Source organism: Mastigoproctus giganteus, chromosome 10, assembly GCF_048544385.1.
Source record: "Mastigoproctus giganteus isolate SK-2022 chromosome 10, ASM4854438v1, whole genome shotgun sequence".
Classification (NCBI taxonomy): domain Eukaryota; kingdom Metazoa; phylum Arthropoda; class Arachnida; order Uropygi; family Thelyphonidae; genus Mastigoproctus; species Mastigoproctus giganteus.
Window position 1 is genome coordinate 54679057 of NC_143584.1, and position 21438 is coordinate 54700494.

At 41.8% G+C, this 21438-nt stretch overlaps 1 protein-coding gene across 2 annotated transcripts in view; it reads right to left on the reverse strand.

Annotated features, from left to right (window-relative positions):
• Window positions 1–21438, reverse strand: part of LOC150079036 (serine/threonine-protein kinase Nek8-like) — a 266092-nt gene that overhangs the window by 41113 nt on the left and 203541 nt on the right. The gene's annotated exons all lie outside the window — the stretch shown is intronic.

Genomic DNA, 21438 nt, shown 5'->3' on the forward strand with positions numbered 1-21438 from the left:
AACGCCTTTGCAGAAGCAATATCGAATGCAATATTCTCACCAACTGTGGGATTTGTGTAATGAGGATGTTGAGAACTTTATTGATTGATTGGTGACAAATGACGAATGCTAGGTGTACCATTATGATCCAGAGACTAAAAAGACATGTCCAAGCAGTGGAAGCACACCACCTCCCAAAAAGGCAAAGACCACTCCATCTGCAAAGAACGTGATGTTGTCCATGTTTTGGGACAGACAAGGGGTTATCCTGACAGATTACCTACCTTGTAGGTCCACACTTACCAGAGAATACTACAGAAATCTTTTGAAAAAAGGTGAAAAGACATGGAATGTTAACCAAAGGCATCCATCTTCTGTCAGACAATGCACCGGCTCACACGGCCATTGCCACCACCAACTTTGTTGCACAGTGCAGCTTCGAACTATTGCAGCAGCCACCCTATTCTCCTCACCTAGCACCGTCAGACTTCTTGTTTTGAGAAATGAAGAAACCATTGTGTGGATGGCACTTTGATTCATCTCAGGAATTCATCAATGAAGTGGAATCATGGTTTCAGACAAAAATTGCAGACCTCCATGATCAATATACTGGGTATGAGGGTAGCCTGTGCGGACGAAGCTCTTCTACGCTCTTGGAACAGAGAAGTTTTTCCTGATTTATTAGCTTAAATTGTCATATTAACTTATTTCTAGAGTAGTTTTATATTCCTAGTTACGATACTTAGTTTAAAGTTTAACTTAGACAGAGATTTTGTAGGTATTACTTAGTATCGGTAACGGTATCAAATCCACGTGTTACAAATTGAACGAGAGGTCTTTTTTTTTTTTAACCAAATTTAGTCGATTTATTAATCAATTGTTTATTAAATTATCTTCTATAAGTAGATTATAGACCTAGTCAGGATCCTTAGTTTATTCTAAATTGAGATAGCGAGATTTGGAAGCTAATCAATACTTACGAGTCCGTAGAAGTACCGTTCGTGAATTCCCGCCATTTTTACACGATAGCATAAGCTTAGTGTAGTATAGTGCATAATATAATATTGTCAATTAATCAGTAAATCTATTAATCTTGATAAACTTTATTGTCAATTAAATTGTACTTTTAACTCTCTCTCTCTCTCTATATATATATATAACGACTTAATCGTAACAAATAATTAATACAACTATAGTGGTACACGTGATACGGAAGTTATATAAAGGGAACTCGTAAAAAACACTAGATACCGAAAAAATAAATATAGCGTTTAACTGTTTTGGGATATAACTTAAGGATTTAATTTTGTTTTGAAATTTTATTGAATTAAATCGGAATCATGACTCAGACTAGAGCAGCAAAGCAAAAGGCTCAAGCCAATGGGAGTGCTGTGGTTCAGGGCAGAACTGAGGGGGGCAGTTGCCCTCTGAATCACAGTCTTTTAAAATGCACTGTTTGCTTCATGTTTGCGGAGCAGTCGGGTACGGGACATGATACTGCCAAGGGGGATGTCTTTGTGTGTGCACGATGTAAGGAAATCAGGCGACAACTCAGCGTTGTTATGGGCCTTTATGAGAGCTTGAAGGACAGGGTGGATGCCCTCAAAGGAAATAAATTGAGGGGCCCATCAAGCTCTCAGCCGCCCACATCAACGCCAGAGCTTGCACTTGGTCATCAGGCAACACAGAGGCAGCCCCCTAGGCAGAATGCGCTGGTCCCACAGGAACTAGTAGTTGTTGGTGACTCTATTGTCAGGGAAGAGGGGAACATGCTTTGTAAAAAGGATAGGTGGAATAGGACCAGAGTATGTCTGCCAGGTTGATGACGTTGTAGAGCGGATATCACCTTTTAAGGGCACAAAAAGTGATATAGTTGTACACGTTGGCACTAATGATATTAAGAGTACGAGACCGGCGGAATTACTTAGCAAGTACAGGTCACTGTTGAAAACAAGCGGTGAATTAGGGTTGAATTTGAAAGTGTCTGCAATTCTGCCCAGACACGATAGGAGGGAGTATATGATGAGAGCCTTGTCGATCAATTCGGCCTTGGAGGGATTGTGCAAGGCTCAAGGGGTAGAATTTTTTTCAGCCTGGACTGTACTTGTTAACAGGAGAGATTGCTTCTACAGGGATGGGATACACTTAAATAGAAAGGGTGCAAGAATTTTTGCTGATGCTGTCGAGGCAATGTTAGGAGGGTCGGAAAACTGCTATTTGGGGGGGATTTTGGTTTTTTTTTTAGGAGCATTAGCAACTAAGGCCATATTCCTCCGGGAATATGCGGTAGTCATTCCCTGACCTTTCCGCATCCTCCGTATTTGGTGGTGACGGGCTCGAACCCCGGTCTAATCAAGAAGCGTGTGCTACGCACTGCTGCTCCTTCCCACCTGGCTACGGAGGTGCCCATTTGGGGGGGATACAAGGACTAATAGATTAACAGTAGCCAATGGCAGAGGTGGAAGTGATTCTTGCACTGCTTCTATTGAAATGAGCAGAAGCCTGAAAAACAAGATGCAGGATATTTCAGAGACTGCTGGGAGTCATTGCGGTACAAGTAAACACATGGGTTGTGTTAGGTTAGCCAAGAACAGAAACAGGTGCATGTATACCTGCGTGTACACCAATGCTAGGAGTTTGGTAAATAAATTTGATGAATTTGAGGTATTGCTCAAAACATCAAAGGCAGATATTGTTGGGATATCAGAGACATGGTGTCACACAGATATAAGGAATGCAGAACTGGAATTTGGGGAGTACAATGTGTATAGAAAGGATAGACAGGACAGGAGGGGAGGAAGGGTTATGCTATTAGTTAAGAAACACATTTTTTAAGTCCAAGGAAGTGAAGCCAGTCGACATCGATGGACAGGGCAGTGTCGAGTCAGTTTGGTGTTGACATAAGCATAGGGAAATCAAAATTGAGAGTAGGAGTGTGCTATAGGCCTAATGACTCTGATGAGTATAATAAGATATTGTACAAGGAAATAGAGTGGGCCAGTAAATCAGAGAGTCTTATAATGGGGGATTTTAATTTCCCAGATATTGACTGGAATTTGTGGGTTGGTCACTGGCACACTAGCAAGGCTTTTGTGGATTTATTGGATGATTGTTTTCTACATCAGCATGTTCGTGAGGCAACAAGAGGGAGCAATACTCTTGATCTGATTATCAGTAGTGATTCTTCATGCATTAAGAATCTGCAGATAAATGAACCACTAGGTGGCAGTGATCACAGTGTGTTGAAGTGGGATTTACTCAAGGAGGTAACTACCATCAGAGGTAAAGGGAAGGGTTTTTGTTTTCGTAAAGGCGACTATGATGGTCTGAGACAGTATTTAAATTCTATACAGTGGGACCAACTGATGATGTTACCAACAGCAAACTCAAAATGGGAAGCATTCAAGGAACTAATCTTGGAGGCTACCAGGCTTTACATACCAACTAAGAAATATTGTTCAAGGTTTAGGCCTAAATGGTTGTCAGATGAACTAATGAGACATGTGGCAGAGAAGAAAAATGCATGGGATACATACAAATTAATGGGTGACATGGAAGCCTATGATAGATATAAGTTGGTCTGTAACCAAGTCACAAAGGAGATTAGGCAGGCAAAGGCAGACTACGAAAAATCCTTGGCAAAGGATGCAAAGAAAAACAGAAAAGAGTTCTTTACCTATTTAAACTCAAGAAGGAAAGCAATGAATCAGATTGGTCCACTGGATATTGATGGTTCAACAGTTGAGGATCCTGCTCAGGTGGCTAACAATCTAAACGAGTATTTTGCATCTACATTCACGCATGAGGAGTTATTCAGGGAGGAGAATGATGTAGATAAAGTAAACATTGGCAGTGAGCTAGATGATTTTGTAATAACTGAGAGGAAAGTGGAGGAGAGATTGTTGAGGATAAACATAAAAAAGGCACCTGGGGTGGATGGGATCTATCCAGTTATATTAAAGGAGACAGCAAAGGAAGTAAGCAAACCCCTAGCCATAATTATGAGAGCGTCTTTGGACTCAGGGGAGGTACCCATAGACTGGAGATGTGCAAATGTGACCCCAATTCACAAAGGAGGATCAAAGGCTGACACAAGTAATTATAGACCTGTTAGTTTAACTTCTGTTCCAGGTAAGTTAATGGAGGCACTGGTTAAAGAAGCACTGCAGGATCATCTAGACAAGAATTCAGTTATAGCTCAGACGCAGCATGGTTTTGTTAAGGGCAGGTCTTGCCTGACCAATTTGATTGGATACTATGATGTAGTCACAAAAGAACTGGATGCAGGGAATAACTTTGATATTATATATTTGGATCTTAGAAAGGCTTTTGATACTGTTGCACATGGAAGACTGCTGCACAAATTGGAGCAGTGTGGCATTGGAGGCAAATTGCTGCTATGGATAAGGGGATGGTTGAGTGGCAGAAGACAGAGAGTGGTAATCAATGGACACTGCTCAACGTGGACTAATGTTATTAGTGGAGTTCCTCAGGGTTCAGTGTTGGGTCCGTTGTTGTTTTCGGTGTTTATGAATGATATTGATGATGGGATATCAAGTTTAATGTCCAAGTTTGCAGATGATACAAAGGTTGGCAGGGTTGTTAAGGACACCATTGACGCTATGCTGCTGCAACAGGATCTGGAAAGGTTGAACAGATGGGCTGAGAGGTGGCAAATGAAGTTTAACATTGACAAATGTAAAGTACTACATATGGGAAACAGTAACCCCAGAGCAACGTATCAACTCTGCGGTACTACACTGACAGTGGTGGAGAATGAAAAGGACCTGGGGGTAATTGTGCAGGCAGATATGAAGTTCTCTGAGCAGTGCAGACGAGCTGCAAGAGTAGCTCATGGTGTCTTGTCAATGATATACAGGAATTTTTCTAGCAGGGATAAGGAGGTGATTATTCCCTTGTATAAGGCAATGGTTAGGCCACATCTTGAGTACTGTATACAGGTCTGGAGGCCTCATTTCAAGAAGGATGTAGAGCTACTGGAACGGGTACAGAGAAGGGCAACAACATTAGTGAATGGAACAAAGGGTTGCTCTTACGAAGAAAGGCTTAAGTTTTGCAAATTACAGAGTCTGGACACTAGGCACCGGCGAGGTGATCTGATAGAGGTGTATAAGGCTTTGAATGATTTGAGCATGCTCAATGCCAATGGGATTCTTCATCTTGCTCAGAATAATCAGCTCAGAGGGCATAAATTCAAATTGAGGAAGGACGGATGTCGGATAGATGTGCGGAAATTTGCCTTTGGCCAGCGGGTGGTTGGTTGGTGGAACCGACTTCCATCACTTGTTGTTGAAGTTGATAACCTAAACAAATTTAAGGCTCAACCGGACAGGTATTTCGAGCGAACGGAGGGGTGAAATGGGAGTGGTGTGTTTTTTTTTTTTTTTTTGGCTGATGCTGAATAAGCTTGCTTTCTTGCATCATATGCCTCTACTAATGCTAATCAAGGCTGCAAAACAACTGATCAATAAATGGGAGAAATGTGTTACTGTACATGGAAAGTACATAAAAAATGATTAAAGTTCCTGTGAAATTTCACCTTTTTAGGGCTATTAATTCTAGGTAAGGGTACAAACTTAAGCCTATCTTGGTAACAGCAACCCCTTATTCCACTTACTAATCTCATTGCCCTTCTCCGTACTCGTACCTCAACATCTTTCCTAAAATGAGGCCTCAAAACCTGTAGACAGTACTCAAAATGTGGCCTGACTATTGCCTTATACAAGGGGATTAGATTTGGCATTTGAGGCATATGATACAAGAAAGCAAGCTTATGCAGCACCATCCAAAAAAAAATCCACTTCACCCCTCCGTTCGTTCGAAATACCTGTCTAGCTGAGCCTTAAATTTATTTAGGCTATCAACTTCCACAACAAGGGATGGAAGTCTGTTCCACCAACCAACTACCCACTGGCTAAAGGCAAATTTCCACACATCTATCCTACATCTGTCTTTCCTCAATTTGAATTTATGCCCTCTCAGGTGATTATTCTGAGCAAAGGAAGAATCCCATCAGCATTGAGAATGCTCAAACCAAATCAAGACAATGTAATTTGCAAAACTTAAGCCTACTGTTTTAGTAACGATATAGGAGATACTTGGAGGTTTATAAGTAGCACTGTGATCAGTATTAGAAGAGACTTATAAACTGTAATTTATAGCAATACACATGTGTTTTAATAACTTAACTTTGTCACTTAGTACATAACGTAAGACATTAATATTTGTAGACCTTTTTGTATCAGTGATTTAATGTAAATATAGTATTGCAATTAGGTCGCTCAAAAGTTCAAATCACATAAGTTTGCATTAGTTAGATAAATTTATTATCTGTTATAACTACTTAGAATTAACAAACATAATGGTATAGCATAACACATTTAACTTAAACTTGATAGGCGATATGAAATACATAGCATAACTGAAGCCTACAACCAGTACAAGTTGATCTGTAATAGTACCACAAATAAGATCAGTGAGGCCAAGGCTGTGTATGAGAAAGCATTGGCTAAGAGAGCAAAGAATGAGGACAAGGAATATGAATACAACAAATAAGAAAGCTAATTAGATCAGACCCTTGCGCATTGAGTAAGGGAAAGTCTTAGATAACTCAACTGATGTTGCGGATAAATTGAATAGGTATTTTGCTTCGGTCTTTACTGATGAAAGCCCCTTCATGCTGAGAAGAGGCTGTATGAGTGAGACAGAGCCATATAACATTAGTGATTTCGTAATTACAGATGATAATTTAATATAAAAACTTTTGAGCATAAAGGCAAGTAAGACTCCCAGAGTTAATGGCATATAGTTTTGAGGGAGAGTGCCAGGGAGTGTACTGAACCACTGGAGTGGGTGTTATTGTGGAGTGGGTGAATGCATGGGCTGTGATGGAGTAACTGGAAGTAGGTACATGTCTGCTTTCATGTGCACCAAGTGCTGGGAGCATGGTGGGCAAGTTTGGTGAATTTGAAGTGCTGGTCGGGACATCAAGTGTTTACATTTTTGGCATGTCTGAGACATGTCGCACAGATGTAGGGAGTGCAGAGTTTGAATATGGGAATTCAATTTCTGCAGAGGGGACAGGCAGTATAGGAGGGTGAAGGGTTCGGCTGTCAGTTGGAAGGTGCATGGAGTCCGGGGCAGTGTTTGGTGTGTCATAGTAAAAGGGTGGGGATAGGAATAGGAGTGTGTTGTGGGCCTTGTAACTCAGGTGAGAGCAGTTGTGCGGTGGGGGGGGCTGTGGGTCAGGGTGTCTTATATCGGGGGATTTTGGCTGGAACTTGTGGGTTGGTCACTCACATACCAGCAGGACTTTTGTGGATTTGTTGGATGATTATTTTCTGCAGCGTCATGTTTGAGAGGTGTCTGGAGGGAGCCCCCAGGGTTCTTCTTTTAAAGTTGGACCAACCTATCCCAAGCCATGTACTGCATTAAAGTAAGTTTTGCAAGCAGTTTTATATATATCCTCAAGTCTTTCAATCTCATTTCAGGGCTTGTTGCCTCTTTTGGTGTGTTGAAAATTTCTACACAGTTTTTAGGTTATTCCGCAAGATGGAAAGACCTTGTATCCACCAAGAAACACAGTTCTTTTTCCATTTCTTCTTTTTTAAAGTAGTCTCACAAACACAATACTTAAATTTTTGGATCCTGTTCATTAGCTTTCAGTTTTCCTATATGCTCAATATTTTCAGGGTTTTTTTTTTTTTTTTATGATGCAAAAAAATATTCTCAGGAGTAACACGTTCAAGAAGTTTTACTTTGAAAATGTCCCACTCTGCATTCTTGGTCCTAAAACGAGGAAAATCAAAGGAGCATCTCAAACTATGTGGATTAGTACAGATATTAATGTTAAAAGTTATCACATTATGATCACTTGAACACCACGACATATATACCATCCAGTTGCTAACACACCTTCCAAAAGTGGAGTCTGAGAAGGTGATATCAATAAAAGACTGTCCCTGTGTAGATACAAAAGTAGGCTGATGGTCAGGGTGTTCCCCAATGTAAGATTTTTTGTACGAATAAGATCCTCAAGTAATTCTCCTTTTGGGCCCATTTCTAGACTATTCCATAGCAAGGAATGAGCATTAGCATCCATCAAGAAGATTACCTATTTTTCAGCAAGCCTTATTAGAACATCTATCTAGTTTAAAAATGGTTCAATAGCCTGGCGTTGTTGGCTACACTGTGCGTATAACAAGATAAAATATATTTGTCCAAAAATGCCTTCCATGCAAGCACCGCATGGGTTGTGCAAAGACTTCTCTCGCCAAGGTATGCCATTCCCAAAGCCGACTGGGATCTCTTCGAACGGACGCTGATGATGGGAGCAGAAAACATCCGTACTGAAGGCCAAAACTTAAATGACCTCCAGCAGCAGCAGCAGGTGACAAAATTAATCACGGACGCAGCAGACATAGCCATAAAAAAGAAACACCCGGCCCCCAGAGCTGTTCCCTGGTGGTCACCAGAACTAACTGACCTCAGACACAGAGCAAACAGAGCCCGAAAAGCATTCCAACGAGCACGCAGAACCTGGCCACAGGCGGAGGTGGATGAGTTAAGGCAGAGGTATCGCGAGGCAAGAAATAACTACACGGCCAAGATTAAGCAGAAGAAAAAAGAAACATGGGAAACTCTGGTCAGTGCAAATGGCAATGCTGACCCATGGGGAATTGTTTATAGAGTTGTCGCTAACAAGCTCCCAAGAGGGGAAGTGGTTACAGCCACCGAAACTGCACCGGGAAGTTATACCAGAACCTGAAAATCATCAATTGACAACATATTAGACCACATCTTCCTACCTCAAACTGAACCCCAGACTGAGGAACAAAGAAAACTCTATGAAGAAAACTCCTCTTATTGTACCACGGCAGTTGAGCCCCCCACCTTTACAATCATGGAGCTGAGCATAGCAGCAGCAAACATTAAAAACAGGAAAGCCCCTGGTGACGACATGATTGAACCAGAGATGCTCAAAAAGGCAGTAGAGAAGATACCAGACATCATTCTAAATCTCTTCAATCGCTGTCTTTCAGAAGGCTATTACCCTAATAAGTGGAAAACAGCAAGAATAAGACTTATACTTAAGAATCCAACCAAACCCCAGGATAAGCCAACATCGTACAGACCCATAGCTTTGCTTTCTACCTTGAGCAAACTTTTTGAGCAGCTTCTATACCATAGATTAGAGACTCACTTCCAGGAAGCGAACATGATGTCGCCGAGCCAGTTCGCTTCAGAAGAGGACGCTCAGCGGCAGACGCTTTGGAAAACATAATTGAGGCAGCAAAAAACTGTGACGTGAAGTATTTTCTCCTCATATCAATAGACTTTGCTGGCACTTTTGATTCTCTCTGGTGGCCCGGAATCCTGGCCAGACTTCGGCGCACCCAGATTCCAGGCGACCTTTTCTGCTGCCTTAGATCATACTTGGATGACAGAAGGATTACAGTGACTGCTCCCTTTGCCACTCTCTCCAGGCAGGTCCACAGAGGCTGCCCCCAGGGATCAGTTCTGGGGCCCCTTCTGTGGACTCTTGTGCTGGATGAGTTCCTCAATATGGAAATCCCTAATATAAGAACGCAGGCATACGCCGATGATCTTATACTGATGCTGCAGGCTAATAGCAGGACACAGCTGGAGACCCATGCAAATCAGGCCATTTCTGTTCTGCAAGGATGGGCAAATGGGAACCTACTGAATATCTCACTGGAAAAAACACATTCAATACTCCTCAAGGGCTCCCTTGATCCCAGATCAAGGGAGCCCTTGAGGAGTATTGAATTGAGGAGGCTTCCCCAGATCAAGATAAATGGAACAACCATTAAACTCCAAACAGAAGTCAAGTATCTTGGCGTTATCCTCGATAGACACCTCAACTTCACACCGCATCTTAGTTACCTCAGAGTACAATTCAGGAAATATTCCGGCCTATTCACTAGAGTTACATGCAGAGACTGGGGTCTGAAGAAGAGGGCACTCACCATCCTCTACAAGGCATTCTTCATCCCGGCACTGGTAACAGAAGGAAATTGGAAACCATCCATTGAATAATTCTCCTCACAACAACCAGAGCATGCTGCACGGTGAGCACCCACGCTCTCCAGGTCCTTGCGGGATGTCTCCCTCTGGACTTAGAGATTGTCGGCCGTGGGCTGCTGCACCAACACGCCAAAGGAAGGGTAATCACACATTTGGGATACACTACGGACCCAACTCTGACTAGACCACAGGAAAAAAGACGTCTTACAGACCGCATGAGAACAGTGTGGCAGAATCGATGGAATGACTCCACTAAAGGCCGCATAACTAGAAGCTTCATACCAGACATTGGACGTGTTTACCCTATTTCCCCGACCTGGTACTCTCCTGGACTTCATACCACTTACCTGCTGACAGGGCATGGCTCCTTCAGGAAGAAGCTACACGATTTTGAAATCTCGCACATAGCGCAGTGTAGATGCAGACAAGAAGAAACTTGGGAGCACCTGCTCTATGAATGTAATATATATGAAGACCTCCGTGGCCTGCTGTTTACCAAACTACGCTCCATCCTTAGAAATCAGGAGGACATAGTGCTGCAGGAAGAAGAAAACTATAAGGCTTTCATGCTTTTCGCTCAAAATCTCTTTGCGAGGCAAAGAGCACTCCCACCACCCTGAAACAATGGCGACCCAGATCCGACACCTTTCCGGGCCTGCTTTATCTCCTTTTCCCGGTGGGGGGACACCCCTGTCTCCCCCTCTCCCTGCAAACCCACTTTCCCTCTGGTGTGGCATGGGCATGCCCACTGAACATTTGGGGGCACCTCCTCTATCAGTCCCTTTCTTCTTTTTCTATCCTCCAGCCTTCCTTCTCCCCACCCAAATCTGTCTACCTTCACAGCGCACAGCCCCACATGTCAAAATTGTAACTACACCAAAATTGCTTGCCCAACCCTTTTCGGCCAAAAATAAAACTCGTCCAGCGTACAATCCATTCTCGCTCTTAAGGCAAATTTCTATGACCAAACAAAGCACCAACAGCGATTAAAGCAATGTCCTTTTTTTTTTTTTTTTTTTTTTTTTTTAATATAGGTCCTAGCCATTGAAATCTGAGGAAAGTAGGTGGCAGGACCTGCCAGAGTACTGATTCCTTATTGGTAACACCTGGCTAGCCTCCACGTGGCACGGTATGGGCAATGTCGGGTCCCATCAGGGGCCCGATGGCCAATAAGCCAGATGAACAATGGGCACAACAGACTACACTATACACACACTTTAAATCTCTGGCTTGACAGGGTACTGTCACTTGATACAGAGAACACCGCGGAGATGGGAGAAATCCCAGGAGCCGGAAGACCCTCAACATACCAAATAACAAATATCTGCATGACCATTATCTCAGGGTCAGCCACCACCAAGGCCATCCACACCCTAGTAATGGCATTACCTCCAACTCCAGTAGTCTCTGCAATGGAAGGAATTACTCTGCATCCAAAAGCATACCTTTCACAATGCCCTTAAAATAATAAACTTCCTGAAGGCCCAATATCTTGGTGTTATGTTCTAAAATAATCTTTGATAAATTGCCCATAACAGAATTTGCATGCTGGCAGTTTAACTGTAATATTTTAACACTTTCACTAATTTTAATATTATGTAGTGTACTATACATAATCTGTCCTGACTTTTGTTGCTTCCTGAGTTCTTATAAGCTCTTGACATTTGATATCTTTATATGAATGGTCCGCTTTGTACTTACGTTTGTTTGTTTGTTATTTGGTTTTTAGGAGCATTAGCAACTAAGGCCATATTGCTCCGGGGATATGCGGTGGTCACTCCCTGACCTTTCCACATCCTCCGTATTTGGTGGTGACGGGCTTGAACCCCGGTCTAATTAAGAAGCGTGTGCTACGCACTGCCGCTCCTGCCCACCTGGCTACGGAGGCACCTGTACTTATGTAACTTACAGTTCAGACACTCTTCAATTTGATGGTCTTGATTGCCACAGTGTCTGCAACGGATTAACCAAATTATTTTTATATTATAATAAAACAATATTTATTCCTATTGTGTCTTAAGCTTCCAGGATTTGGCATATTGCAGCTACTAAAACTAAGGTAAAACAAAACTAATTTCGACACAAAGATCAATGCTTCTTTCTATCATGCATGTGCCACATACAGTCTCTAATAATGCCCTGCAAGTGCTTGATGGCACACTGCCTTTAGATCTACATATTATTTATTTGGGCATGATAAGTAAATTAAAAAAAGCTTGTCTACTACCCAACTAGACATTACTTCATACCCGGCTAATAATCTCAAAAATGAGAAAACAAGGATTTGGACTTGCTTGGTAGAAGTTTGGCAACAAAGCTCTGGAATAGTAGTGAGTATGGAGAGGTAACAAGGAAATTCATTCTGAAGATTGAATACAGTAATACCCCGACTTACGCGAACTCGGAGTTACGCGGTTCTTGATTTTTTCGTTTGGCAACGCTGCCGCCCACTATCTTCAAGGTCGCTTTTCATATGTTATCGATATACGGTGCGACGGCGGAGAATGAGAGCGAAAGATGAACAAAATTCAACTTTGCTGCTTTTATGTTTTTTATATCAGTGAAGGGGAAACACATTTCACCATAATAACGTAAAAACCAACACAATTCCAGCTATCGGTATAATCGCAAATGCAATTAGATCGAGTTTACTACCAGTTTATAACAGATTTCACTAGCAGAAACGCAACTGGATTTTTATTGTTTTATGGTAGTAACCCCTAGAAATGTGGGGTGTTAATAGTGTATCTCTGCCTTTATGGTGTTGTTTATTCAGTTGCTACATGCGCGCAGCTTTGTTTATGCGTATCAAGCGTGCCTCCTTGTTTTGTAATTGCGCTTTATTCCCTAAAAATGAGTAAAATACTTAATTAAAAGGTGTGAAAAGGCGTCCTGGTGAAGACACTGCAGATTCAGAGAGAGAAAAAGAAAAGCAATTATCGATAAACAGAGGCGGACTGGGTCAAAAATTCTTACCCTGGAAAATTTATAGTGGCCTCATACTATGGTTTATGGCCAAAATCACACTGGCCCACCGGGGTTACACTGGCCCCGGTAAGGCTTATGGCCAGTCCACCTCTGTCGATAGAAAAAAAATATGAAATTGTGAAACGCTTTGAGCGAAATGAAAGACCATGTGATATTGCACGTGCTACAGGCCTAAATGAAGCAACGGCGTTTTAAAAGCACATGACAATTGCAAACTTGACAGGTTGAAAATTGAAAAGGGCTCAATTGTAAAGGGCTTAAAAATTTTAGAAAACATAGACTCCAACGAAGAACGCGTTATAGCTACAAAGCAAGGAATAAAAAAATTATTAGCTTGCTACGAAGAAATTCTGCGTGAAAAAAAGAAGGCGCTGTGTCGTCAGGCGAATTTGTTAGATTTTATGAAGCCATCGACATCGAAATAACTTTTTAACGTAAGTCATTTGTTTTTTTAATACATATTTTGTATTAATATGTATAAAAAACTGCAATTTTATTAATATTTTTCTTCTAAACTAGTGTTTTTGTTAGTCCTTGGTCCCAATTAAGCAAAATTTATATGTATTTATATGCAAAGTTGTACCCTGACTTACGCGAATTCGACTTACGCGATTTTCGTCGGACCCACCTATCGCGTAACTTCGGGGTATTACTGTATGTGGATTTGAAAACTGAAGCCGTGGTTTTCTCTCAGGATGAATACTTCATATTTACTGACAGGACATGGATCACTCAGGTCAAAACTGTTTGAGAGGGGACTCAAGCCAGATCTTTGGTGTACATGTAGAGAAGCAGAAACTTGGCTTCATGTTTTGTTTCATTGTCTCTATTCTGATGCAAGACAAATACTGATGAGAAAAATTCCTGAATTGTTAGACAGTAATGTTCTTGTGGGTGGTCCAAGAAATTTTGAAGCCTTCCAGGATTTTGCAACTAGTGTTTCTCAAGAGACTTGAACTAAGATCCCAAATGGTAGATACAAGGCACATGGATAATTGTTCCCTTTCCTTGAGTTTGGGTTACCTTTGTTGTATTGAGGATTTACCCCGCTTTTCCTCCAGGGTTTTTATCTACAGTAAAGTTAAAAATTTAGAAGAACTTAAATTCTAGAAACAATTACAGATTTTGTTTTTAATCCTGTTTGCTGAACAGTTGGTTATAGACCAGTGATAGTGTATGGTGACATACTGAAGACTGAAAAAGGGATAGTACTTAAATATGAATACTATTAATTTAATCCAATTTCTATTTGTGCTGGATGAATCTTCAACATTGAAGCTATACATATCTGGCTAAGAGGTGAATGATTGAATATTCAATTATAACTGGCTTTTAGCAGAATGTGAGACAAGGCTTCTTTGTGTGACATAAAATTTTGAATGTACCTTAAAAATGTGACACAATGGTGTGTTACATTTGTAAAATTTGAAATATGGAGGAAATACTGCTGGGGTTACTGTGGCCTTCAAGTTACAGGTGATTAGAGTCAAACTTGTGTTGAAAGGTGGTGGAAACTGTTGAGATAATCAGAGGACACATAGGATAGGAGGGCAGGGAGGGGTTATGCTCTTGGTCAACAAACACATAAAATCTAAGACAGTACATCCAGTTCACATGGGTGGCCAGTGCAATGTTGTGACATAAGCACTGGAAAAGCAAAAATGAGAGTAATAGTGTGTTACAGGCCTAATCACTCTGATGAGTACAATGAACAACTGTACAGATAATTTGGTCCTTGAAGTTGTCACAGACATTCTCTCAGATATGCCAGACAAGCTGTACTTGCTACCTGGGAGTCTAAAATGCTGCCAAATCCTCTGCTTGCACCTTCACGATGGTGGGACTGTTAGTAATCCTGGGTATAACCTCCATGCACAAGTACATGGCGAGTGACCACCCAGGTGTGAACCAACATAAGCAGGAGTCGAGGTGTGGCGCCCACACCACATGGAGGAACGCCGTCCCTCGATGTTACCAGGCAGTACTAGGTGGTAGATGACTCTCATCAACCGGTGCAATACCACCACTTTGCTTATTGGAGGCTTCAGTGGTGGAACCCATGTTTAGTCTCTAGAGCTAAGTTCCAGTCAACCATTCCCTATCTCTTCCATAATGCAGTATGATTGATGACTTTTGAAAATATGTGATGAACATCGTGGCGAGATCCAATATTACTTACATTTCGAGGGTACAGCTCTAAAACGGTGTTCGCAAGCCGGCCGTTAGTTGGTACACCGGACCGAACCTATTGGTAACTCTAGGAGGCTTCCGGATCAGCTAGTGTATAATCTTGTTACCTCTACTCTACCAGATAGTGACTGGTGGGAGTCCGAGTAGTGTGTATGCGGGGAGCACTGTCGAGGCCACGTTATGTCAAGGATCTGGGTATATTCTTACCACATGTACGCCATATCCAAAAATTTCATTACTTCATACAGCATGTCCCACCCACTTTTCCTTACTATTGAATACACCATTAATTGTCAAACTAATAGAGCAAGCTTATCTGTGAAAAGATATAAACCTCCCAAGCACTTCCTAATTCATTTCACAAATATACATGGTCTCAATTCTAATCTCAACAATGTCCATTTCCACTTGCAGTCTGCCAAACCCCATGTACTTTTTCTCACAGAATTTCAGTTATCGGTTGATTCAACTACTGCTCATCTCAGATGCCCAAATTATTCGCTGTATGATTCCTTTCGCCTCAAAGGTGGTATTTGTGCATATGTCCGTTCTGATATTCCCTGTCAGAGACTTGGCAATTTGGAATCTCCTCTCTTTGATCTTCTCTGGCTTAAAATCTCTCTACCTCATTGTGTCAAATTCATCTGTTGTCTCTACCATTCTCCCAATTCCACTAATCACTTGGAGCTCTTTGACTTTCTCTCTTTGCAACTTTCCTAACAGTGAGGTATTTTCCTGCGTGATTTTAATGTTCACAACTCCAGCTGGCTTCCGTTTTCTAGTCAAACCGACCCAGCAGGTCGAGATGCTGAGGCTTTTGCAATTACTAATGACCTAGCACAGATTGTTCATTTACCTACAAAAATACTGGACAATCCTAATCATACAGCCAATATGCTTGATCTTTTTCTCACAAACAACCCTTCTAAGTACACGGTTGAAGTGAGAAGTCTTTTAGGCACTTCAGATCACAACTTGGTCATTGTCTCTTCTCCAATGGAACATTTATCTCATGGCTATTCCCAACCTCGTGTTGTTTGGCATTACAAGAATGCAAAATGGGATGACCTGCGAGACTTCTTTTCTTTTTTCCTTGGTCGGATTACTGTTTCAAAACTTCTGATTTCAACGTTTGCTCAGATCGTGTCAGTGAAATTATTCCTGCAGGAATGGAATCTTTTATCCCACACTCCACTTTAAAATCTCATCCTTTATCTAAACCTTGGTTTTCCAATAAATGTGCTAAGGCTGTTCAAGAGAAGAATGTTGCGTATCGTAATTGGCTTGTTTCTAATTCTTCAGTTTCATTTTCTGCCTCCACCAAAGCTCGCAACAATTGTAAAGCAGTTATTAATCAGTCCAATCTAGAGTTTGAACAGGCTAAGAGTAGAAAATTTGCTTCTTGCCCTAATGGTAGCCGAGCATTCTGGTCTTTTACCAAAGCTATTGGCCGCAACTTTTGCCCATCTCTCCTCCCACCTCTGTCCAAACCAGATGGTTCTGTTGTCACTTCAGCCAAGGATAAAGCTGACCTGCTAGCATCCCATTTTTCTTCCAGCTCATGTATTAATGATATTGGTAAAACACATCCCGCCATTCCCAACATGCTCCATTCAATGCCTCCTGTGGTCTTCCGTCAAAAGGATATCAGAAGGATTTTGATGAATCTTGATGTTAAGAAAGCTCCAGGTCCTGATGGTATTTCTCCACTTGTTCTCAAAACCTGTGCTCCTGAACTTACTCCTGTTCTTTGCCGCCTTTTTTCACTTTCTTATTCCAAAGGTGTTTTTCCTTCTGCTTGGAAATTTGCTCATATCCAGCCAGTTCCTAAAAAGAGTGACAAATCCCTCCCATCCAATTATCGTCCCATTGCAATTACTTCCTCTTTCTAAAGTAATGGAGAAATCAATTAACCACCAACTCTTAAACTACCTAGAAACCTTCCGTCTGATCAACGATCACCAGTATGGATTCCGTCACTGTCGATCCACTGGTGATATTCTGGCTTACGTTACCCATTTATGGACTAATTCAATGAAACACAAGTAGTTGCTCTTGACTTCTGGTTCGGTGAAACACAAGTAGTTGCTCTTGACATCTCAAAGGCTTTTGATCGTGTTTGGCATAAAGGTCTTCTAAACGAGCTTCCATCTTATGGTTTGCCAACTGTTTTTAGTAATTGGTTATCCAGTTTTCTCTCTGATCGCTCACTGAGGGTGATGGTAGATGGCTCTCTGTCTTCTAACTTCTCCACTAATGCCAGTGTCCCCCAAGGTTCAGTTCTTTCCCCCACTCTTTTCCTCTTGTATATTAATGACCTTCTTCCATTGACTGGAAATCCTATCCATAGTTTTGCCGATGATAGCACATTGCATTCCACTTTCCATTTTGAGAAACCTTGTCCTGATCAATCAGCTTCAACTTCTCGAAAATCTGCTACCAATTCCTTAAATGCCGATCTTCGGGTAATTCTCCAGTGGGGCAAAGACAACTTTGTTGATTTCAACCCTTCTAAAACTCAGTCTTGTCTTATATCTCGCAAAAAGGATTCTTCTGCTCCTATGCTTATCTTTAGTGACACTCCGATCTCTAGGCAAAACGATATATCTCTTTTGGGGATTACCCTGACTTCTAATCTCTCTTGGCACAAGCACATTACAAATATTGCTTCCTCTACATCTAAAAAACTTGGTTTTCTCTTTCGCTCTCGGCGTTACTTTTCTTCCAAACAGCTGCTCACTCTGTATAAATCGCAAATCTGCCCTTCCATGGAATATTGTTCCCACATCTGGGGTGGTGCCCCCTAAACCTCTCTCTGGCTTCTTGATTCCATGCAGAAGAGGGCAGTTAGGTTAATTAATGATTCATCTCTAACAGAGTCTCTCCACTCGCTTTCTCATAGACGTACTGTTTCTGCTGCATGCCTCTTCTACAGATACTTCCATGGGCACTGTTCTTCTGAATTGGCTTCTATAATTCCCGCTCTCTCTTTCAAAACAGTCTGAACACGTGCCGCAACCAGCCAACATCCATTTACTGTCCAACTTCAAACCCACAGAACCAACTTTTCATCTTCCTCATTTATTCATTCAACTGCCATTTTCTGGAAAAACCTTCCTTCATACGTATTTCCTGAAAATTACAATCTACAGAAGTTCAAGCCCAGTGTCAACAAATATCTTCTTTCGTCTTCTCAACCTCCAACAGAAGCACGGTACTAAGTACTATAGGTTCTAATACCTCTAGTGTTTGGGGTTCACATAAAAAAAAAAAAAAAAAAAAAAAAAAAACAAATGGGCCAGTAAATCAGAATGTCTATTATAAGACATTCTGATTTACAAATTGTTTCCATCTTCACATTAGTTGAAATTGAAGCTGTATATTTTTACAGAAGCCAATTGCAATAATAGTAGTAGTAGTAGTAATGGCAAATGATGCAAGAAAGTAAGCTTACATAGCATCAGCAAAAAAAAAAAAAAAACCCTGCACAGTTCACCCATCCGTACCCCACAAGAATTTGTCTAGTTCTTCCTTGAATTTATTCAACCCATCCACTTCCACAACAACACATGGAAGCCTGTTCCAACGATCAACCACTTGCTGGTGGAAGGCAAACTTCTGCACATCTGTCCTGTAACCATCCTTCCTCAACTTGAATTTATACCCTCTCATGCAAGTGGAGTCTCAGCAAGTGGAGGAATACCATGAACATTCAACTTACTCAATCCATTCAAACACCTCAACAGATTTCTCTGCAGGTTCCTAGTCTCAAGACACTGCAATTTGCAGAACTGAAGCCCTTCTAGGTAAGAGTGCCCTTTTGTTCTCTTCTCCGGTCTGGTTGACTTTCTCTACCAACATTCCAGCAGATCTACATCCTGCCTAAAGTGAGGCCTCCAGACATGTATACAGTACTCAAGATGCTGCCTAACCATGGCCTTATACAAAGCAGTAATCATTAGCATTAGCATTAGTAGAGGCATATGATGCAAGAAAGCAAGCTTATGCAGCATCAGCCAAAAAAAAAAAAAAAAAAAACCCTTCCACTTCACCCCTCCGTTCGTTCAAAATACCTGTCCAGCTTAGCCTTAAATTTATTTAGGCTATCAACTTCCACAACAAGGGATGGAAGTCTGTTCCACCAACCAACTACCTGCTGGCTAAAGGCAAATTTTCGCACATCTATCCTACATCTGTCTTTCCTCAATTTGAATTTATGCCTCTCAGGTGTTATTCTGAGCAAGAGGCAGTATCCCATCAGCATTGAGCATGCTCAAACCATTCAAGGCTTTATACACCTCTATCAGATCACCTCGCCAGTGCCTAGTCTCCAGACACTGTAATTTGCAAAACTTAAGCCTTTCTTCGTAAGAGCAACCCTTCGTTCCGTTCACTAACCTTGTTGCCCTTCTCTGTACTCGTTTCCAGCAGCTCTATCCTTCTTGAAATGAGGCCTCCAGACCCGTATACAGTACTCAAGGTGTGGCCTGACCATTGCCTTATACAAGGGAATAATCACTTCCCTATCCCTGCTAGAAAAATTCCTGTATATCATTGATAAGACACCATGAGCTACTCTTGCAGCCTGTCTGCACTGCTCAGAGAACTTCATATCTGCCTGCACAATTACCCCCAGGTGTTTTTCATTCTCCACTACCTTAAAATTAATTCATTCTCCACTACCGAGTGTAGTACCACTCAGATGATAAGTGTTAACTCTCAGGTTACTGCTACCCATGAAAGTACCTTACATTTGTCAATGCTACACATTAGTTGCCATTCTCAGTTTGACAGTTTTCCTAGATCTTGTTGCAGTCGCTCACCTTGATGACTGTCATTAACCACCCTGCAAACCTTTGAATCATTTGAAAGTTTAGACATTAAGCCTGATATACAAAGGGTACTAGGAAAGTTTTGCAATACAGCTTTGTTTATTTAATTTTTTCAAAGTAATTTCCTCTACATTCAATACACCTCTCCATCCTCCGAAACCAATCTTTAAACCAGTTCTGCCAAGTTTCACTAGGGAGTATAGCACACTCGTTGTCCCAAGCCCGTAGAAGGTCCTCATCACTGGAAAACCGTCTCCCTTTTAGCTTCATTTTCACATGCGGGAACAGTGCAAAGTCGCAGGGAGCAAGGTCTGGACTGTAGGGAGGGTGCTTGAGAAGTTTCAGTCCTGTCGTGGTCAAATATTCGGTGCAGGCTTTGGTGCGGTGAGCTGCAGCATTATCGTGATGGAGGTACCAGGTGTCCATTCTTGACTTTGGCCGCAGGTTCTTCATAGATCCAATGACTTTAGGCAGGCATTGTTCAGTATACCACTTAGCTGTGACTGTCTTCTGCGTGTCCAAAACGACACGTTCCACAATTCCACTCGATTTGAAAAATACAGCTATCATTTTCTTCTTTACAGATCGGGATTTTCTGACAATTACGGGTGTGTCGTCATCATCAAAGACCCAAACTTTGTTTTGAGCCTTGGTCGGCAGATCGTAATAGTACAGCCAAGTCTCGTCACCTGTCACGATGTTGTTCACATACCGAGATTGTCCCTTATCAAACTTTTTTAACATCTCCCGGCACCAAGTCACACGTCGTGTCATCTGCTCTTCAGTCAGTTGATGCGGCACCCAGAGAGAACAAAGTTTCTTCACGTGCAAATGATCTTGCAGAATCGAACGAATTGCTGGTGCATTTAGGCCCAAAGTATCCTCTATCTGTTGGTAGGTCACTCGCCTGTTTTCGTCAAGCATTTTCCTCACAGCAGTAACGTTTTCCTCCGTAACTGACGTTCGTGGCCTTCCCGGCCTCTCAGAATCCTCCAGAGTGAAATTTCCCCTTTGGAATTCTCTATACCACCTGAATATCGTTGTACGATGTGGACAGTCATCATCTAGTGCAAGAGTCATTTCTTCTAAGCACTGGTCTATGGTTAAACCACGCACAAAATTATACCGCAAAACTGTCCTTATCTCATTTCGTGACCACGATGCCATCGCAAGCACTTTACACTCTCACTACTAATGAATAACTGAGCCCATCGACTTGGCGCGGCGGCTACTATGCACGTATGAACATGTCTCAACATGCAGCAACAAGCAGCTTCCTGTGATTCATTGTTGCGTCATATTGCAAAACTTTCCTAGTACCCTTTGTATCTTCATCAACAGTAGCTGAAGGCAGTGGTGAAAGTGATTCTTGCACTGCTTC